The 21479-nt window shown below is 46.9% G+C and overlaps 1 long non-coding RNA gene across 2 annotated transcripts; it reads right to left on the reverse strand.

Annotated features, from left to right (window-relative positions):
- Positions 1–4538: 4538 nt before the first annotated feature.
- LOC123804567 lies at positions 4539–21033 on the reverse strand. 2 transcript variants are annotated; one of them, XR_006783177.1, is made up of 7 exons: positions 20877–21033; positions 13912–14031; positions 13542–13605; positions 13246–13416; positions 10106–10192; positions 6814–7025; positions 4539–6443 (listed from the first exon to the last, which is right to left on the reverse strand). It is a non-coding gene; the product is annotated as an uncharacterized LOC123804567 (long non-coding RNA). The 2 variants fall into 2 exon arrangements; XR_006783178.1 differs by having other exon boundaries at positions 13912–14215.
- Positions 21034–21479: the final 446 nt, after the last annotated feature.

A 21479-nucleotide genomic window follows, 5' to 3' on the forward strand; every position in this document is an offset into this window, starting at 1 on the left:
AGCCCTGCTGACCCATTTTAGGACTTCTAACCTCCAGAAGTGTAACATCATCAAAGTGTGTCTTAAGCCACCAAGTCTGAGGTCATTGATTACAGCGGCCATAGCCAACTAAGATGTGGTGTTTGTGCACATTTCCATGGGGGGTGGGGAGGGGAAACCGTCTCACTGATGAAAATTAAAGGAACAGGAGGAAACAAGGAGGGCAGGGAAGGTCACGTTGGGGTTTTATATCTCACAAAGCAAGCTTGTTCATGGTTATACTTTGTTATCTTAACTAATAATCACAGTAATTTTATGATGAGCTGTGATAATCCCCTTTTAGAATGAAGAAACTGAACTTCAGCGGTTAAGAAACTTGCCTAAGGTGACACGGTAGGCAGGTGAGGCCGCAGCAGGAAAGGAGCCTGACCCGGTGACAGGGCAGCCGGCTCAGCCCTCTCCTCCGCGTGGGTCCACACCCTCTCCGTGTGCGTCCCTCTCGTGTGCAGGGGGTCATAAATGAAGCACCCCCCATTCATTGTGTGCCCCTAAATGTTCGAGTTCCCCGAGACTCAGTGCCTGGCTCCTCCTAGTTAACCAACCTCCTCGACACTCCGGAGCTGATGGTGTCCCAAGTCAAGCTCCTGTCGTGACCACTCGCGACTGGGCTGCACTTGCCAGGATGCCTCCCTGATTCGGTCTTTCTGAAGAAAAAAACGTAATCAGTTAGGAGTCATCCGGTCACCGTCTGGACCTACTTCTTTGGACTTCTGACTTAACACTGCCACCGGTTTCCCAGTCTCCCAGGCGGACACGTTTGGAATTACCTCAGGCTGGTCTACTCATCCCATTGCCTACCCCTGCGGTTGCCGCAGGTGGTGAATTTAACCCATCCTGTCCAGAGTGAAGCCCAGAAATTACAAAAAAAGACTAAAGAAGTGAACAGAATATCAGTGTACATTGTTGAGAATTGTGGAAGCAATGGCTGTGTTCACAATCCTGATTGTCGTGATGGTTTCATTGTTGCATTCATATACCAAAACTTTAAAAATGGAACGCTTTAAATGTGTGCTATGATTATGTCAATTATACCTCAATGAAGCTGAAAAATGAAAAAAAGGAATATATTCCAGGGTACGTTCAACACCGGCCTTCCTGTCTCCTCCTTTCCCAGCAGCTGCCCCGCCCCCAGGACTGGCAGAGCGGCCAGAGCTGTGTGCTGGCTCCCCTCCCAGCCTCTCCCGCTGCAGAGACCCTGCAGTGGGCGGGTGCCAGCTCCCTCCAGCTCCAGCAGCAGGGACGGGGCCAGGAACAAACTGAACGCTCCTCAGGGCACTGCTATGCATACAAAATAAAAATCGATCAAGACATCATCACAGAAATTTCCAAAAGCTGTAATGAATTACTGTAAACATTATAAATAGTGCTTAAAATCAAGAAAATCTTGTTCATTTGCAATTTGTAAATAAGCCATTCTGCATGTTGGTTTTCAGGGAATTGTCTTCCGGTAAATTGACATAGAGCTGCCTGACATCAACACCTTTCCTTCATCTAGGGAGACAGGTGGGCTGAAGGGCATTGATCTTGCGTAACAAACCTAAACGTTTGTGTGCCCAGGAGACAGACTGTGCATATGTGAAGGAGAAGAGAATATATAATCATTTGCAACATTCTCTTACTTAGAAATTATGCTTTTTGACTTTTTGAAGTTTATGTCTTTAAAGCTGTGGCTAGAGAGGCAAAGTATAAAAATTCATAATTCAACAGGATAGTATTAGAGTTTGAGCCCAAGCTAAATGTAAAGACATTAAAATGTCTTTAGAATTATGACCAGAAATGGACAAAAAGAGGAAAAGAGTTCAGAATTCAAATACACATCAAATAGGTTAACTAAATGAAAACAGTGTAGATGGGGTTTTAGAATTCTGTCTACCTAAGTCAGGTAATAAACTTTGAGTTTGGCTGCAGGAGATCTAGGGGAAAGGCTGTGTTACAAGAGACAGAACCTGTCTCATCTGAGCATGTGCTCCTGGAGTCCCTGTCTGAGCCGCGGGCCCTGAAGGAGGCCCAGCAGTCCGTCCTCGCCCGTGGCAGGATCACCTGTCACGGACTAGTGCAGAGCTCCAACGCCCTGGCCTCATTTCTGCTTGAAAAGTAACTGTAACTTACTCACGTATATTTCCACCCAATCACTGCGAATGTCCGAAGATGGTAAAATGGTGTATTGTAGTTTGTTCTTGATCGCCTTGGGTACCAGTGGAATTATCCTAGATGTTTACAGCCCCAAGTCCCATATTCTTGTCTTGGATCTGACCCAAAATGAGACCTCAGCTTGCATGAGATAGAGAAACTGTTCTTCATCATAATGAAAGTGCCTTTTCAATCTTAGGAATGATTAGAATTTAATGTAGAGATGGTGAAGTTAATCAACACATGCTATAATATTTTAAATTATGTTTAGGAATAATATGATACATGCTTGTTATTATTAATATATCTCTAATGTTCAAGAAAATCTGATACATTAGTCAAACAAAAATCTAATAATAGTCTAAAGTAGTAACATTTTTAACAATAACTGTCCACACTGCCATCGACAGTTTGCAAAAGCAAATAACTGGTCTTGTTAAACTTTTCACAAAATGGTAGATTAAAGATAAATCAATCTAGGTATTGCTTTATTATTCTGCCAGGAGATTTTGGGAACTAATACAGCTAACAACTTTGTAAATCTAATTAAAGAAATAGCTATAGATTGAGAAAATGTCACACAATTATCATTGAAAATGAAAAATCAGCAATTTAGGAGTCACACATAAGACAACATCTAATTCACATCCTTTGGCAGGGTGTTCAGACAAAAATCACAGCCGCATAATGTAGCAGAATGACATGCTGACCCAGAAAGCCCGTGGGCCACTGTTATTGCCCAACTGATTTGATAAATACCTTGTACTATAAAAAAGTGCTGAAATAAGATTAAATCATAGCTAGTGATTTCACAAGTTAAAAAGACTGTTGCAACAACAGCCACAAAAGCCTGAACTTTGAAATTTGTAAGTGGGCGCACTTACAGAGCAGAATTTAGCAAAAACAATGGCTGCTCAAAGAAAGTAGTTTGCTGGAGGCTCCTGCAAAGTAATCAACTGAAGTGTGGTGAGCGTTCAGTATTTCTTTAATGAATCCTGTGGTAAAGAGCCTTCTATCTGTCACTCAGCTGTGGCTGTGGGTTTAACATGTGTGTACATGCAGAACAAGCAGGTAGAGATCAACAGCAGGTAGAGATCAACAGGCAGAAGCAATTTAGTTATCTCAGAATCCAGTTATACAGCCCCATTACTACATGAATAAATCAAAAGAAAAAATCTCGAGCAATCAGGAAAAACAGTAAGTGATTGTAAAAATATTGGAAATAAAATTAGAAATGAGAACACTTGAAGCGTGCTTCTGAAAATATTCAGAAAGTATCTTCCAGCAGCACACAAGGCTTTAGTTGAGGATTGCTTCCACAGACCATGTCATAATTATTAGCTAAATCTTCAAGTGCAGGAGATGAGAAAAGGTACATTTCATCGTAGTTACTATGAGAAAGATAGAAAATCATTCTGTCATGAGCTTGCTAAGAAAACGTTTTGCCTTTCCTCTGACCGTGGTCAGCAGTGTGTACCTGTTGAGCAGACTTAGTCACGGTGTGCACCTGCGCAGTGGCACAGGTGGGCAGTGCTGCCTCAAGCGTGACCTTAACAGCTAACACCTGCAAGAATGGGCTCTTCTTAACCTTATAATGTCAGACTTTTAAATGTAACCACCAACATTGTTTATTATCATTTAGAATGTTTACTTATACTTATTAAAATAAAATCCAGAGTAATTGGCACATATTTTTAACAATCATTCGTGTGCACACAGAAAAAGGAAAATATAAGCAAAATAAATTGCCAGCCATGACTTTCTGAGCCCAGCTCCTCTGCATCACTTTTTGTCCACATTTTCCCAGGCAGTATCATTTTCTGTGCCATCAAGAGTATCCATATGCAGCCCTGGAGCATCGTTCCACACACTGAAAGGTTGCAGGTTCGATTCCAAGTCAGGACACATATGTAGGTTGCGGGCACGAAACATCAATTTGTCAGAAACTCCCTGCTGACTAAACAGGAGAGCATCATGGTACCTTCTTTTAAGCACTGCTGAATATTATACCCTTTTACATATATACAATCCTCACCAAGGACATATTTTCAGTTCTTTTTTTTTTTAGAGGAAGGGAATGCGGGGAGAGAGAGAGAGAACAACGTGAGAGAGAAACATCGATCAGTTGCCTTCCATGTGCACCCTGATCAGGGCTGGAACCTGCAGCCTTTTGGTATACGGGACAGTCTTTTTCAAGGATTTTGCAACTTCTCCTCCTTCCAGGACTTGCAAAGAGAGAGGCAATTTTTTGTACATATCTTTCCAACAAATATAATGCTCTTTTCACTTTCTTGTGGGCATAAACCAATAATATTGTAAATGATACATTATCATAATTTTAGAAATTTTTCAATTTATTCTTATCCCAAAAGTCAGTTTTATGATGGCAACATTTTGACTTAAGCCTTGATTTTCACCAGATTTTTATTTTAACTCCTGAGCATGTGGCATTTTATCAAAATGTGTGTTTGACACAGCTCTGTCTTTGATGGACACTCTTGTTAGCCATCTCAGCATCCACTTCCCGCACTCTCTTTTCTTTATTCCTAAAAATAGCATCACTAGGTTGAGGTCCTCCCCCCCACTCAGCCTCCACCCTCAGCCTCAAGGACAAGCACGATGGGTCTTACAGAGTCCCATCCCCCTTGCCAGTGATGGGTTCAGACATTTAAATAGTCCCTAACTCTAGCCAATGAAATATGAGTAAGGCTTTGCTGCAACTTTGAGGAAATTTTTTTCTTTTGTCTTAAAAGAAAGCCAGTGGAGGTCTTTCCTTCCCTCTGCCACTGGATATGGAAAGGAAAGCAGACCCAACCGCTACCAGCAGCCATTTCATTGCCGTGGAAGAAGCTAGAGTTCAGATCAAACTGCCAAGGCCGGTAATTCAGGGGAAGGGAATGCCCAGGATTGTTGCTGACAACACTGAGCCATTGGATGAACCAACTTGGAAATCTGTCCTACCATTTGTCTTCCATTTATGTGAGCCAATGTATTTTCTCAGACAGTCCACAGATATCAAGGTCCTGTGCCCGAACAGATTCTAATCAACATAAACCCATTATCTTTGGTTGGTCAGAATGAAACTTTGGACTCAGTCCCTTCATGGATTCCCATACACTAGGAAAAAATTGAAATTATCAGCAAGACAAATCAAAAATTTATCTGAGGCTTTCTCCGGCTTTAGCAGAATGAGATCTAGCAGACATCTGGTTTGCTGAATTCTGCCATCAGTATTTTTATCTTGGCTCTGCCAACGGGATGATTTGATTCAATATAGCAAATTAGTCACCCAGGGCGACAGGCTTGGCCTGAGCATGCTTTGAATTTGAGAAGCTGACTTTCTCTTCACCTCGGCGGAACCGCTGTTTGCACTCTGCTACAAGTTGTTGTGGCTCTGACTCTGGCGAGGTCTGTGTAGCTTAAATAGTTGTATGAGGTGATGCTGACTTAATCAGCTTTCAGATTTAAAAGCTTTAAGTTTTTCCTTAGCATACATGCAAAATTAGCGTTTACTTTCTGATTATATCTGAAGCAAACATTTTTATGATTGGAAGAATTTTGTGGTTCTCTCGTTTCTTTTCCTGCGCTCTTGTTTTCTCTCCCTTGTCACTTCCTAAAGCAAACAGTTACTGATTTTCAGCTATGTGCCAGACATTCACTGGGCGAAGGTGATTAAGACCCGTGCCCTGCCCTCCAAGCCCTCTTGCCTAGAGGAGAGTGCCGTGCCCTGCAGGAAAGGGCGGAGCCGCGTGCTGCAGGGGAGGAGGGAGCAACAGTTCTTCCTGACCCCCTGCAAGTGCACTTTCCTGAAGTCCCTTAACTCCAGCTTTAAGGTGCAATGACAAATACTGTAACTGAGGGCTTACTTAAATGTTGCCCATCTTCTCACACCATTTTCATTAAGCAGAGCTCAGTTTCTTTTAGACAATCTCAAAAATGGCTCCTGCAAAAACATGACATGAACACTTAATAAGGATTATGATTCCGCCTTGGAAAAGGTCTCCCGGGCTCTCTTTGGTCTTTTTCCAGACGGGGGGCGGGGGAGGGGGGTCGGAAACAGAATAGAAAGTGGCCTGGGAAATCTGAAACTCCGAGTCTTTGTGCTTCCTAAATCAGTCTCGTAGAAACGGACCTCTCCACTGTACAGACTCGCCCGTGTCCTTTCCCTTCTCTCTCCTCACAGATGACAGCGATGAGAGGCCAGTTCCTCCTCTGTTAATGTGGGCAAAGACAGCGTCTGATTTTCTTCTGCCCTGTTTGCAAAGTTGCAGCCACTGAAAGAAAGATGCAGCGTCTCACCTTCTGCTCTGCATAAAAGTGCACAAACGTAAATTACTCTTACTGGTAAAACCTTATTATTCTGACAATCATAATGGAGCAATGCTCTTGTTTTATTAAGAACCATATATCGTGTCCTTGTAAATGTCCTGGCCTCCTGAATCCTTTGAGCTTTAACATCAATTCATTCTTAGTTGCTCTTATAAAATGAGTGCTATGCTTTGATGCTGCCTTACCCCCTATGATGTGTACCTGTCCCTAATTGCAGTAACATTTGTCTGGCTAGGAGCAGACAGTCTGTCCAGTACGCAAGCTTTTGTAGGCTAATGGTGGTGACCACCTCACACAAGGGGACCCACGGCTTACTTTGGACAAGTGTGACGATCTGCCGATCCAGCATAAGCGTGTGCACAGGAAGCAGGAAGGAGCGAGCCTGGGTCGCAGGGCGCCCTGGTGGGTACAGAAGACTGGATTGATAAGGGGCTTTGGATGCTGGAGAGGGTATATCCTCATAGCTTCTGACCTCCTGGGACTAAGATGACCTTCTGAATTGAGAAGCAAAGCGTGGGTTCCCCTAACTGCACAGAGGATGAGAAGAAGAAGGAAAAGAATACGGACAACATGAATAAATCGTGCTCTTTGTGACAAGCACAGTGTTAGACATTTTCGTGTCTTTTTAATCTTCAGGGACTCCAAGGGATCCAAAATGCCTTCTAGCTCATGACTGGCAGAACTGCGAATCAACTCAGAACCCTCCGCCACCAAGCCTACCTCTACGCTGGCCCTCCGAAAGTGCAGCTCCTTCTGTGCTTATCCTTTCCCTGAACCTCGGGCGGCCCGGTTTCCCCAGGCCCTGCAAGTGTGGGACTGATGACATAATCACGCGGTGGTGTCCACTGGACTATTACAGGGGGATTAGCTATTATCTACAAATCGGGGACTCGTATTGTTTTATCAGCTTGGGAGTGTTTTCAATTAATTTGTAATTAAATAAAGGAAGCAATTTGCTGGGTCTTGAAGGAGTCAGGGCCGAGAAAGGCTTATCTCATCGGCCCTCAGCTGTGCATTCCTCCTGCAGCGGCTCAGTGTTGAGATCACAGCGGAGATAATACGATCTGACCTATAGGAGTAATTCAATAAAACATCAATATTTTCCTTCCTTTAACCCACGGTGCTGTGATGACTGGGGAAGTCTGCCTGCCGTGGCCTCCACCACGAGCCCCTCAGGAGCTACGCCTTTGGCCTTACCGTCCTCTCAGCTATCCCTGCCAAGAAGCCTGACCGTGTCAGAAGTGACAGAGCCAGTTTTGTCTGGGTGGAAGACTAGCGGCCTTCCTGGGTTCAAACGTGCTTTACAAGTCTCTGCATCTGGATTTTCTAGGCACTGTGTTGGTCTCTTTACAGCTATGGTCTGATATGGTCCCTTCCCAGTCATCTTGCAAAGTTGGCACTGATATGCCCATTTTATTGGATGGGTAAATTTAGGTCAGCTGGTGCCTGAACCAGTAGCAGTACCTGGTTCTGTAGCATTGTTAGGGCCCCGAGCTCCTCCACCTCCCCGCTCAGCCCAGGCTTGTGCACACTGTGAAGAGGGAAAGTGTGGCTGGTTCCCGCACGCAGCCAGAGGCTATGTGGCCATTTCATTGTAGGCTTTCCTGTTATTTATGGTATCTTAGTCCTCACCCAGGTGTCTGCAGGACTTGGCACAGATATTTCAGTCAATATGTGCTGAATAATAAAAATAGTAATGGCAACAAGAGCAACAAATGCAAACCTCATCGCTTACCAGGTTCCAGGGTAAGCAATCGATGTTTAACTCATGGAAGCCTCATAAAAATGCTGTGAGGCGGATGTCTATTTTTATACCTATGTTACATGCGAGGAAATGTAGGGACAAAGGAGTTAATCAACTTATCTAAGGTTATGCTCTTGTGATGGAATTGGGTCTCAAAACCAGGAAGGGGGCATTTGTCTCCAACAGAAGTCTCTGAAGTGGAGGATTACTAGAAGTATTTCAGTTTATCATTATATTTACTATTTATCTAAAAAGTATGATACTGATTATCTTTAAAATCTCCACTAGTAGTGGAGATATGTTTTGACCTTGACTCCTACAGTTCTGGTGTCAGCTATGATGCGTGATGGCTCTTCCCCCACACCACATAATTCTTCAACGCCTGGGTGCCCTACAATTCAGTCCACTTCTAACACTGTCTCCCTGGAGACAGCATACGATCCCACAGATACAAGGTTTACTCCATGCTACCAGACCACACCCCTCCTCACCCTCACGAGCTAGTCCAGGTTATACCTGGGCTCTGGCCCACTGGTTCTAACCACCCCCTCCTCGGGTTTGGCTAATTCGCTAGAGCAGCTCACAGAACTCAGAGAAATATCTCACTTACTGGATTGTGCTTTATTATAAGAACATATGACTCAGGAATAGCAAGATGGAAGAGAGGCACACGGCAAGGTATGGGGAGAGGGTGCGGAGCCTCCCTGTGCTCCCCCAGCGTGCGGCTCCCCCGAATCCGCATGTGCTCACTGACCTGGAAGCACTCAGACCCTGTCCTTTCGGGTTCTCATGGAAACCTTATTACGAAGGCACGATTGATGAAATCATTGGCCACTGGCATTGAAATCCATACTCAGCCCCTCCCTCCTCCCCAGATGCTGGTGATGGAGTAGGAGTGGGACCCTCTAGTCACGTGGTTGGTTCTATGGGCAACCAGCCCTCATCCCCCCCGAGGTTTCCAAAAGTCACCTCATTAACATAAGAAGTTTTGCCCACTTCAGGATGCTGTGCAAACTGTTTGACAGTTTCTCTGATCTCCTGCTAAAAGGAACACTCTTCTCTTTTTAGCTCCCATGAGAGTTGACCTGTGCTTCTTCTTGGCACCTATTTCACCTTCCATTGGGGCTATTGATGTGTCAGGCTGATTTAGCTAAACTTGAAGTCTGTGCATCACCTACATTTGTATTCCCTCGACTTCCTGTCACAATGCCTGGCTCATGGTGGGAAGCCAAGTAATGAATAAATATTCCCAAGATATCTGGAGATCTCCTTCTGCCAAAGGGGTGTTTAAAGTTGATGGCATTTCTTAGCGGAGGTAGTCGAGCTACAGTGTTTCTCTCTCTCCAGCTGCTGGCTTATGTGGTACTAAGTCCCCAGCTGGGGACAGCTGTGCCATTTGGTACCAGCTGAGCATCCAGCTACATCCATAGAATGAGAACGCCTGGCCAGGGGTGGGGCTCGTCTTCCTGACTGCTAGCTTTGCCTTAAGTCATTTAACCCTGGGAAGTCTACCCATATTTCTCAGGCTTCTGGGTGGGCTTTTGGGCATTAGTACCACTTGTTAGCTACAGTCTGCAGGAGTGCTTTGGTCTCATTCCCTTTGTTCCCTCAGTAAGGGGAGTCCCGGATCTCTAGGCCCTTGGATTTTCTGGATTCTCTGCAGGCAGTGGTTGGTGTCGTGATGAGTACAGTAGGAACTCCCATTAGAGCAAAGAATTATTACTTGTCTATTTAAACTCTGCCCTTTTCTGAAAGAATCTTCGGAAGGTTACAGAAGGCATGTAATACAAATGTGTTTTTAAAGTGAGAACATTTTTTGGAGAGGGAAAATGTGTAGAGCAAACTACAATGACTAATACAGACAATGGTCGATCTAGAACGTGAAATCCATGCGATCTTGTGGGTTTGCTGCAGGTGTGCTGCAAATCTGGCTCTGATCTTCCTAGAAACCTGAAAACAAAAAAGACAAGGGCAATATAATCAATTACAGAAATCACACATCTGTAAGATAAGACCAAACCTGTTGCTTAAGAGGAGCATCTCTCCAGGAAGATGCCCTGAGAACTTTCATTCTGCTCATTCTGTGGAATATCAGGCATGATGTAGACAGTGATGTCCTTAAGAATGTTGAGCCACAGTAGCAGAGACTGGGCCTGGTATGAATCTGACGGAAGGCAGAATCTCCACATTACAGGGATGTGCTGTAGAGACCAGCTGTTTCCTCCTGCTGCTCACAACTCCAGCCCAACAAACATTTCTAGAGCTACTGTTCAGTGGCAGCCAGGGGTAAAGGTTTCAAGGAGCCAGATAACAGCAGAATGTCCCGACACCTAGCAAGGCTGTGGTCCCTGTCCAAAGACGAGAGAAGCTGAGTCAAAAGCTTGGCTGTCACTGGAATCAGAAACTCAGTGAAATTCAAAGCTACACCTGGAGCCGGTGAGGCAGGATTGTGCTTACTGCAGACGTTACCCATGTCGATGCCGAGTCCCTTAAAGTTATCCCGGAACCCACAACCACAGCCTCAACACGGCACCCTCGCCTTATCTCTAGACGGAGGCACATTCTCATCACATCGAGGAGCAGGGGGCGCCGTGGTGAGGTAAAAATAAACTGACAGGGGTCGTTATTCTTTGAAACATATTCAGAAGTCTCCAAGTGGTAGGAACTAGCATAAAATCAGGAAAGGAAATTACAGCATGAATTACTTTCCCAGAGAGGAACTGATAGCTCTCTTTAATGATTAAGAGTGGAGACCACCATGTAAAGAACAAAAAAATTAGTAGCGTTATGTGATACTTAGTATGTGCTAGCACCTGTACAAAGGGTGGGTTGTGCAATCTTAAGAAACGCATAGCTCTACAGCCATGAGTGAGCGACAGGAGATAGGTTGGGGCTTAGTACAAGGAGATTTTTAAAAATAATTGAAGCCACCGAAGGGCTGTTTTAGAAGGAGGAGCTGTCTGGGTAAAGGCTGGTCGGCCACGTGTCAGGAAATCGTGCATCAGTAAAAAACAATCAGCCTGCATACCATTTAAAGTCCTGTTCGAGTATGATGTTCAGTGAGTCTATGAAAAGTATGATGCTCCTACCCAGTTATCGAAGAGACATTGGTTACCGTCTATATTTTCTCTTCCGTAGTTGGATAGACTTGTGCTAACCCAGACACACTTCCTGAATCTGAGTTCTGGGGCCTGATGGACTCAGTGTCATGAAACCAAGAGCTGGGGACCAGAGGGCAGGACAGAAATAACTGGGGTATATGTGGATAGAATCTATATCTAGCAAGGGTGAACAGAATACGGCCATCTCTTTATGTAGCAATAACATCATTACTTTGCCCAATACTTACTGCGTGCCTGTGTCCTACAGAAACTGGGTGATGGTGGACAAAGAATGGCATGTGCATCAGTGTTGGAAAGCTCACAGTCTAGCAGGGGCAGTGGAGAAACTCGGCCAAAGCCATCGGGGCCGTACAGCTGGGTCTGAGGTGAGGCTTTGACTTGACATATAGCCTTTCCGTGGATACTCACATGATGCTCCACATTCAAGAACCCCATTCATGTTAGCAAAAGCCATTTTCTCTTTTCAAGGAGAAGGAGGGACCAGGAAGCACAGGGCCCCTGGCCTGCCCTTTGTGGCTAGAGCAGAGTGAAGGGGGGAGAGCGGTAGAAATGAGGCCAGAGAGATGGCTGGGTCAGATCACAGGGACCTTGCAAGACTCTCATTCTGAGTGAGATCAGCAGCCACTAGAGGGGTTGGTGCAGAGCAGAACTACCTAGACTGTATTTATTACTGAAGGATGCCTCTGCGGCGTCTGCGACCACTGCTGTATGTATACGCTGTAAGGAAGTAAGGGTAGGAGCCAGGAGTGTGGGTAGTAATGACTTGGGATGATACTGATGAGACTCGGGAGAGGTTAGGGTGGTGCTCGTGAAGGAAGAGCATACAGGACTGGGGCATGCACATGACGGGCGTCAGCTTCAAGGAAACTGGCCTGGCAGTAGAGATGGGAGGGAGAAAGGCACTCAAGCTGGGAACCCAGAGACAGTGTTTCTTGAAGGTGGGCCATAACACGCCTACATTTCAATCACTAGTGGAGGTTGTTAAAATACAGATTCCTGGGTTTCTGACCAGATCTACAGACTTAGAATCTTGCAGAAGCCCTTGTGAGGTTCTTATGAAGTTTTTCTTTGGAATGAAAAGTTTGGGAATCACAAAGAATGGAAGTCCTTAGAACCAAAATCCACAGAGTACCCACTGATGTAAACTTCAAGTCCAAAGAGAACAGAGAGGTGAGCATCAGAATTTTTCCCTCTCTAAAATAGTATTATTTATTGGCAATGCTAGAATCTACCATTTTGGTTCATACATTAAGAGCTAGATACAGTGCTAAATGACTTACCTATGTGTCGGGGAAACTTATGTCTAGGAAAAGGTTTTGGTAGCCACAAGCCCAACCCCACTCTCATCACTCTCAAGATGAGTGGGCCCTAAGGGGAGTCCTCAGCTTGCCGCATGGGGCCATGGGCAGGGAGTTGCCGATTAGATGCTGAGAAGCGGGCAGCACTCCGTGTAAGAACAGGATGGAGAGAGACCCTGGGACGGTCCAGGGCTGCGCTGGAGCCTCAGCTGAGAGCAGGAGCCAGGGAGGCAGGGAGACAGGGCCCTAAGGGGGACTGGAGAACGAGGAAAGAAGAAGCCGCAAGGGCCCAGCGGGGAACTCTTGGGAATTGGCTGAGGTGTTTAAATAGGATTTCATGAAGCTTTGTCAAATAGTCTGCGCTGTAAACTCTCTTCCCCACCACCTCCCCCGGTATGTTTTTACCATTATTACCTATTGGGTCTGTTTTTGGGATGCAGTGATGTGCCATGTTCTGCTGTGAGGGGGTGCCGGCCCAGAACAGGCTGCCTAGTGACCTCTGGGTCGCATCCCCAGCAACTCTTCGAGCTCACAGCAATGCCACAGGATCTCCAACCTTGCCACCCAAGACTGTCCTGCTCACCTCCACACTCTCTCCCACACGAGCCCCTCGTGGCTTTTACACAGTCTGTGTGGTGATTTTATGTCTTGGTGTTTTCCAGGCAGAGAATCTGGAATTAGAGTGACCTTTTGCCCACAGCAGCTGCTGATTTATCACAGGATCCGTTAGAGTCTCGTCCAGATGTTGATGTTCCTGACATGAAACCATTTAATTTGAAATTGGCTCAGCTGGAAAATTAGGTTAAGAGTTTTTATAGTTGCCGTACAAGGCAGAAATGTTACCCTTTTTTATAAACCCAAGGTGCTAGTGGTACTTACCAACCACAATTCAAAGACGTTTCAGTTCTGGATGGGGTCGGGTTACACTGTACCTGGAGAAAAGCTAAAAGGTGGGAGAAAAATCCAGTTGTCCTTACCTGGGGAGTCACCAAAGAACGGCTGCCAGGAGTTGTAAAGAGACTGCAGATGTGTGGGGGACTCGGCCGAGCTCAGGTAAGGAAAGGGGGCGCCCTCCCCCGCACGCAAAGGGAGCACATGGGTACATCTGCTGCTCGGCCCCGCCCCGAGTGCCAGGACCGCTGCCGCTGGCGACGGCCTGCCGGGTCACACTTTCCACCAGGAGGTGGTCTGGGCGCCCGTCAGAGTCCCTGACCTGCTTCTCGCTGTGTAAAAATTTCAGAGCTCTCACCTTGTCCTGGAGCCCCGCCAGGAGAAGCTGGGTGGCAGTGGAGGCTGCCGTGAGGAGTAGTTAACTACGCTGGATGGAGACATTCCTCACGTGTCTGTTCGCTGTCAGAGAGCCAGGCCTCTACGGGGAAACAGAGGCCCCAGTGGAAGCCAGCAGGGCCTCAGGGGTGGAGGGCCTCAAGGAGTCACAGCCCCCCTGTGCTTGGTGCTTTAAGAGAAACACCAAAAAGCCGCGACACATGCCGGGAGGAACCTCAGACCTCCTGAGAGGATGGCCAGCGGTGGCTGCAGAAGAGGAGTCCTGGCTGAGATTCAGGACAGGTGGGGGGTGAAGGGTAAAGGATGTGATCAATTATTTCAAATAGCAGTGCTATAAAAAGACAGCCTAACTTGTTCTGTGGGCCAAAGGGGAAGTCGGGGGTCAGCAAACGGAAGCCACAGAGAGGTAGATTCTTAGGAAATTTTAAAATAACAACAATAAGGCCATTCCCTGTCTCTAGAACTGCCTGGATAACTCCTCAAACCAATGTGCCAGTGGGGAGCCGCTTTAAGCATTGCGTGGGGGTTGTTTTTTAAACACCTTTAAAACCCCTCAAATCTACAATCCTAGACTCAGGTCTAGTCTTAAAATGTTGTCTACTTGTATGTGAAACTGCCTACGCCTCACTCCAGGCATTTGATAAATTAATGGTAATAAAACCCTTCACTGGAATATGGAGAGAATGCAAAAGGCACTACGCATTCAAAGTTTCAAATCTTCCAGAATGACAATTAACATTTAAGTACAAAATATGTGTTTTTCATTTGACTGTATTAAGGGAAGAGTTAGGCAAATCCTGTAAACAAAGAACTGGATACTATGGCTATTTTGAAATATTTACCACAATTCTACAGCCAATGAAAAGGCAAGTTCCTGGTTTTTTCTCCCTTCATTTTTTTTGCATCTGGATTGATTTCTGGGATAGAGGCCCGCTCCCGAACCCACAGTTCTTCACAGTGACAAGCCCATAGCATGCACCCGGACAAGCGACTTCCTCCACCTTGGTCACCCCAGCTAGTGAGTCGGAGGTTCAAATCACACAGGGGCTGACTCCCAGGAGCTGCCCCTCTTCACGCCTCGCGCAGAGTTGAGCTCCATCTTCCCGCGCCAAAGCACTGCGATGAACACGTCGACGGTAGGGGACTCGCCCATCATCCAGAAGTACTGTCCTCACTTGCCAAACATCTGCATTTGGCGGAGACACATCTGAGTTGTTCAGCTGGATTTTTTTGCTTTTTCATTTGGATGTTTGGGTATCGTGCAGACCCAGACTCAGTCAATACTTGGAGAGAAAACTTGGCACAAAAAATTCAGAATGACTTAATGCTAGGATAACTGTCTAAAAAGAGTAAAGATTCTTCATTTATGATCACTGTGATTGAGAAGCACTGGAAACTTTTTTAAAATAAGCAGTGAATAATGATCAGGCAACAGAAAATACTGCACCAGACTCTGATGTCTCACACAAATCAGGCAACAGATTGGTACCATAAAAATGGTTCAAAGGAAGATGAATTATAAATAAGTTCGATGGATATTTGGAAATCATGAATGCACAAAGATTAGCAGAAAACAATCAGCTTACATTTTTGAAGGCTAATAAACAATGAAGAGGAATCCAGGAATTTGGCTAAAAATAAATACTATTAGACCAAGCTGGGAACGGAGGAAAGGGATTTTGAACAATATTATTCATTAGAGCATGGCGCGTTGACTGCTGGGGATGGATAAGCTCCACCCCCACCCCGCCCCGCCCCGCCCCGCCCCGCCCCTCCCCGCCCAGGCCTGGAGGAGGCTCCTGAAAAGGAAGAGGGTGGCGGGGCACCGTGAATGCATCTCGCTGTGAGTGAGACTCTTAGGACTTGAGAATTTAGTTGGCACCACAGTTGTGCAGCTCTACTCAGAGCAAGGAAATTGAACATTATTTATTCTTCATTCTTCCCATCTTGTCCTCCCTACCCTACCTCCTTAGGGAGGTTCTCGGTGTACCCTCTCACTCCTTGTCTGGAAGATGGGGACCTTTGTACTGGTTTCTTCCAGAACCTGCCCTACCGACTGCACACTCTGGGCTTGTTTCTTCATCTGTAAACTGGGGGTGTTGAATAATATTACACTGATGATAGCATGCAACTATAAGATGTTAAAATTCAGAAGAACTAAGCAATAATTATCTGAAGAAGCCACATTTGAATTTTTAAGTGAATTTGCAGAGTGATGTTTCTGACTAAAAGACAAGGGCAGCCTGGGATCTGGGTGCCATCATTAGGACCAGGCATCGGGCTGGGGAGCAACAGGCAATGAGATATGAGCAGAGTATTGGGCCCAGTGTTCTTTAAGAAAGATGAATGGAGCATGCAGATGGTACCACGCAAGGAGAGGCAGACCCCGGTGTGGGCAGGCAGTGCACACATGAATGACATTAAGAGATTATAGAAATATGGGTGGAAAATAATGAGATGGGATTCAACTTTGAAAAATGCAAAGTAATGCATTTGGGAGCAAGTAACCAGAAACACATGAGTTTGCAGTGTTTTGTGGCGAGAGAATTAGCTGGAGACAGAATCGCCGTGCCAGCGCACAGAAGACGGATGTCCTCTGCACCCCGAGGAGAGGCCACCCTTGGAATTCTGCGTCTAAACCTCTCCCTTTGAAAGTAGGGGATGAGAAAGAAAAGTGAAGAAGAGGTCAGGGAAGTGCAAACCTAATAATTAGGCAGTTGAATATGGTTGATGTAAGGTGAAGATTTTATCATTTCATAGAGTGGGTTGGCCGGTATTCGGCTGTGATACAGACACAGAACATTGCGAGTACCAATGTCTAAACTGTTGTGGAATCAGAAAAATAAGGGAGAGGGTCTCAGAAACCTACTTCATCCCTCCCTCCATTTTTTCAAATGAACCAAGACTCAAACAGTTCAAAAAAGGGTGCAGTTGATTAAAGCGATGTCCCAGGCAATAGAAGTAAATATGAAACCTCAGAGCCTCTTGGTTATTCAGCCCTTAACCAACTAATCTCTGAACATGGCATCACTTTTGATGTTTTCTTGTCCTTGAGCAACCGTCTGTCTTTGCTCTGGCACCTTTCCCTCAGGCCCCTGCCCCCGTCTTTCTCTCTCTAAGTGCCTGCCCCCCTCCCCCATTTCTCCACCTATAATATGCACCCCTTCTTCGTCTCCCAGGGCAGGTCTGGGAGAAAGTCACCTTCGCCCTCGGAAACTCCGTTGATCAGAATTCATTTGCCCTCCTGTCTGTTCCCTTGGGCCTTTTCATTTTCAAGTTCACGAGGGCAATGATGGCATTGTATTGCGAGCCCATACCTCCGCCTCTGGTGGGAGGGCTGTGTCTCAGGAATCTCTGCATCCCCATTGTTTATCACAAGGCCTGGCGGAAACGGAGAACTTTTTGTTGAATGTTAAATGAGTGAAATGTTCTGTTTGCTCTCTGTCACCCACTTCCTAAACTTCTGTATATCTCCAGGCAGAGGGACTTGGGGGAAGTGATGCCCGTGGTGTCTTTATACTGTCCGTGCTGGGGTTGAAGGGCGACATCACTTGCCCCCTGAGACGCTGGACGCTTTATCAGAGCAGAAGTTCTTTGCAGAAGCCTATCTACCCGGCCCCTGAAGTGGGGGCACTCCCACAGCAGCACGCCCGCCTGGCCCGGCCCGTCATTCCGCTTCCACTCACATGTGCTGGGTGCGGCACCACGGGGCACAGCCTATTTCCCCATCAAAGGAGCATCCCTGGTGAGATAAGTGGGTGCGGCCGGCTCAGTGACAGTAAAGTTACTGTCTTTTACTGTCCTTTGTATCATGAGTCTCCAGGTCATGGTCAACAATTTGATTTCAAAGCTCCTTTCTCAGGTGACACCTTCAGGGAGCCATGTTTTATGGAAAGCACCCTGAGATACATTGAGCTTCCTGGCACATGATCGTGCCCCCCCAGCTTCTTGCAGTGATAGAAACAGCCGCTGCCTACTGTGAGTCAGACACTGCTGCAGTTCGCTGTGTGTGTGAACTCATTTAATGCTCAAAACTGCGTTAGACACAGTTACTATCCCCACTCTACAGATGAGCAAAGTGAGGTACAGAGACCTAAGAAATCTGCCTGTGATCAGACAGCTAATAAGTGGCAGAAGCAGAATTCAGGCCCGAGCCTTCTGACTCCAGCGCTCTGTGTCTCCAGCTAAGATCGCGCTCCCGGCAGCTGTCGTCCACGTTGACCTCTGGGTGCAGCTGAATGAGTCCCCGCCCTTCCAGAGGGCAGACCCTTGAACAGCTAACACCCTCTGAGACCTCTCTTCTCTGAATCTTCCAATTTTTCAACTATTCTTCAAAGGACAAGGTCTAAGATTCTTTTACCTTCTTGACCATTGGCCTCTGTGCCACCTTTGTGACTTTATGTCATGGATAAGTTCAGGTCGCAGAAGTTATCCAGCTACCCTGATGTGGTTCGATACCACTGAGAAGAGCAAACTCTCACCTCCCTCTAGAAACACATCCGATTTCTGTGTTTGAGGTATCCAACCTGAGCTGTTGGCCCGTGTTTAACTAATGATGATGGTAATGATAACTCAAATCCAAGCTCCGCAAAGCTTGGAAGACTATTTCATGAGATTGTGTTATAAGTGACAAGAGCAATGAATAAGCAAAGACTGCCCTCAGCTAAAACTGTCCCCACTTTGGCAAATCTGCAAGCACAGTGTGGGCCTCACCCATTTCCTATGTCCCGTGTTCACAGTTAGGACCCTTCGCTGCCCACCTGGCAGCTGCAGCCACCTCCCAAAGAGGGATCGTGGGGCGACACCAGCCACAGGCTAGGAAGCGAGCTGTAGCCAGAGGAACTCTGTTGTGGTGTTCCTGTTAGAAGCAGGACGGGAGAGAAGACGAGAATAGGGAAGAAGGTGTGTGCACAGCAACATGGGCGCTTGGAAACACAGCTCTCCAGTTCCGTTAGAACCACTCAGCTGAGAGGAGCGGCCCGTCACCTGGACAGAGCAGTCAGGCCTCCACCTGAATGGGAATTTCCTCACTTGACAGATGGGGATTGAGTGTCTGTTCACTGACATTTTTCCTCTAATTACTAATTATACCAGAGAAAGGGGCTTTATGGCCGGAGTCCTGGAAATGTGAAATGTGATCAGCAGAGATTTGCAGTAAAGATTGAAGATTGATGTGTGACGTCAGACAGCTGGCAAAGGGGCCCATTGAGCCAGGAGGCCAGCAGCTGCTCACGGTGGATTTGAGAGGGCTGGGGGAGGACCCAGGAAGGTGGGGGATCAGCAGAGGATCTGGGAGAAGAGAGGGAAGATGAACCATGTTAACAATTTTGCTTCCCCTCCTCCTCTTTCTTTCATTTCAGATAAGAACACATTAAGCCTCTGAGTTTGGGGCTGCAGCCGACAGGTGGCGAGGCCTCTCTCCCCGCACAGAAGGCAGCTGCTGGAAGTGGGGAAGGGTGCCAGGAAGAGGGAGCTTCAGGTGGGAATCTGCACCGAGCAATTAACCTTCACCCTGAAACACACCCCACTCCACTCCCACCACTCACAAAGGAAACCGCAGCCCTGAGGGTCACACACCCAGAACATTCCCTGGGGCCGTGATGCTAAAAGGGTAGTCAGGGACCAGCTGCGGCATTATCCCCTGCCCTTCCGGTTAATGGTGCAGATTCCTGGACCTCACCCCAGGCCCCCACCCTCTGTCCGCGGGGCGGTCCACCTCAACCGTCACTTCTTGGCACATCATCCCGTCTATTTTCTTCTTCACACATAAACCTTATTCTTTTTTATGTATATCTTTTTTATTTTTTTTCTTGTTTATTCTATTACACTTGTCCCAATTTTCCCCCTCTGCCCTCCTCCACCCAGCCCTCCCCACTTTATCTATTTTTCCTCTGTCTTACCCATGCTAGTGTATGTTCCAAAGTAGCAGGGACCCACTGCTGGGAACAGTATCTCACACATAGAAGGGGCTCGAGAAGTATTTGTTGGGCGAATGAGTAGGTGAATTGGAGAGAGAGAAGAGAAAGGGAGGAGATTCAGACCCTTCGCTGCCCACCTGGCAGCTGCAGCCACCTCCCAAGGAGGGATCTGCTGCGCTGCTGAATGACGAAGCCAGGCTGAGCCTCGCTCCTCTGCTCTGGGATCCACAGGCAGTATGAGTCCGGGCGCAGCCAGCCGAGAGGGAGGTCACTCCCCACTGGCGCTAAGATAGCAACAGTGAAAGACGGAGAATGTTTTACAAGCAATGAGCCCTCACGGCACTCACACGCGGCAGTCTCAGGCAGGGGAGCACCTCGCCACGGCCATACCCGTAGACCCCGCCATCACCCAGGCAGAGAGTATCGCCCATCCCTGTGTACCTTTGAATTCAGAAAAGCCTTTAATGCACACCTGTCCTTAAACTGACATAAGACATCAGTACGAGGCCAGCATTCTCGACCCTGACTTGAGGGGCACAGAAACTAAGGTCCTAAAAGTAATGACAACATGCTGCAGGTCACAAAACAGTCAGGCAGGAAACGGCCCTTCTGCCTCATAAGCCAACAGGATCTTCCAACGCGACCACTTTCTACATATTCTCTGATGCTTCTCTTGAAGCCACGGTGCTTTTCAAATGGGCAAGGAGGGGAGATGGTAGCATTACATTATTTTGAGTTATGCACATTTTCATATTTTATTAATCTACCTGTGACTGTTTTTTCTGCTTTTATACAAAAAATTGTTCAGACTGCTGTTGATGAGGATGGCAAGAGCACTCACAAATGCAGCATATTAAAGGCTTTCTCCCATGAGCATTCTTATATGAGCATTTCTTTCTTAAGCATTTTCTAAGAGAATGCTTTCTTAGAACTGTGTCCTGTTAAATCAGTCTTTAAAATCCCACTACCATTTCATAAAGATTGTCTCCCGGTTTGAGATCTCACATACCTTGAGATTGAGGGAGTTGTAGGATGCAAGATCCAGCTGAAGAGCCATGTAATCTAAGTTCTCCCTCCTTACCACGTCCCAGACAAGGAAGGGGAGGCCCAGGGTCTCACAGGGTCTGGGACACAGTGGGGCCAGCATTCCATGTCTTGTTGCAAGGCTTCTTGGGAACCCCAGTGCTTCTCATACATGTAAGTGCCGTGGCAGGGCCTCGCTGGCATCACGTGATCTTTGTCCTTCCCACTGTGGACTGATTTGACACTATAACCCGGAGGCTTTGGACTGCCTTCGAAATGTCTGCACTTCGCCACTTTACCTGCGTGCCCTCGATGCTCAGGGCAGCTGTGTCCACACAGAGGACACAAGTGCCGTGGCAGGCACAGGTTCATGAGGAGGAGAAGGGAGCCCTCCCTGGGAAGTGTTTAGAGCTACCTGAGCAGCTGAGGAAGAAAGGCCTCCCACTATAATGGTGGGAGAGGGGGGTCCCCAGCCTTGCTTTGGGGAGATGGGGGGTGATGCCCTTTCCTTCGCCACTGCCCGGGTCTCTCCCACCACAGCTCTGAGAGCCATCGCCTCCACCAGCTGCAGCGTCAGCATGAGCCAGGA

This window comes from Phyllostomus hastatus, unplaced genomic scaffold (assembly GCF_019186645.2).
Source record: "Phyllostomus hastatus isolate PE091 unplaced genomic scaffold, TTU_PhHast_1.1 phas_scaffold_216, whole genome shotgun sequence".
Lineage (NCBI taxonomy): Eukaryota > Metazoa > Chordata > Mammalia > Chiroptera > Phyllostomidae > Phyllostomus > Phyllostomus hastatus.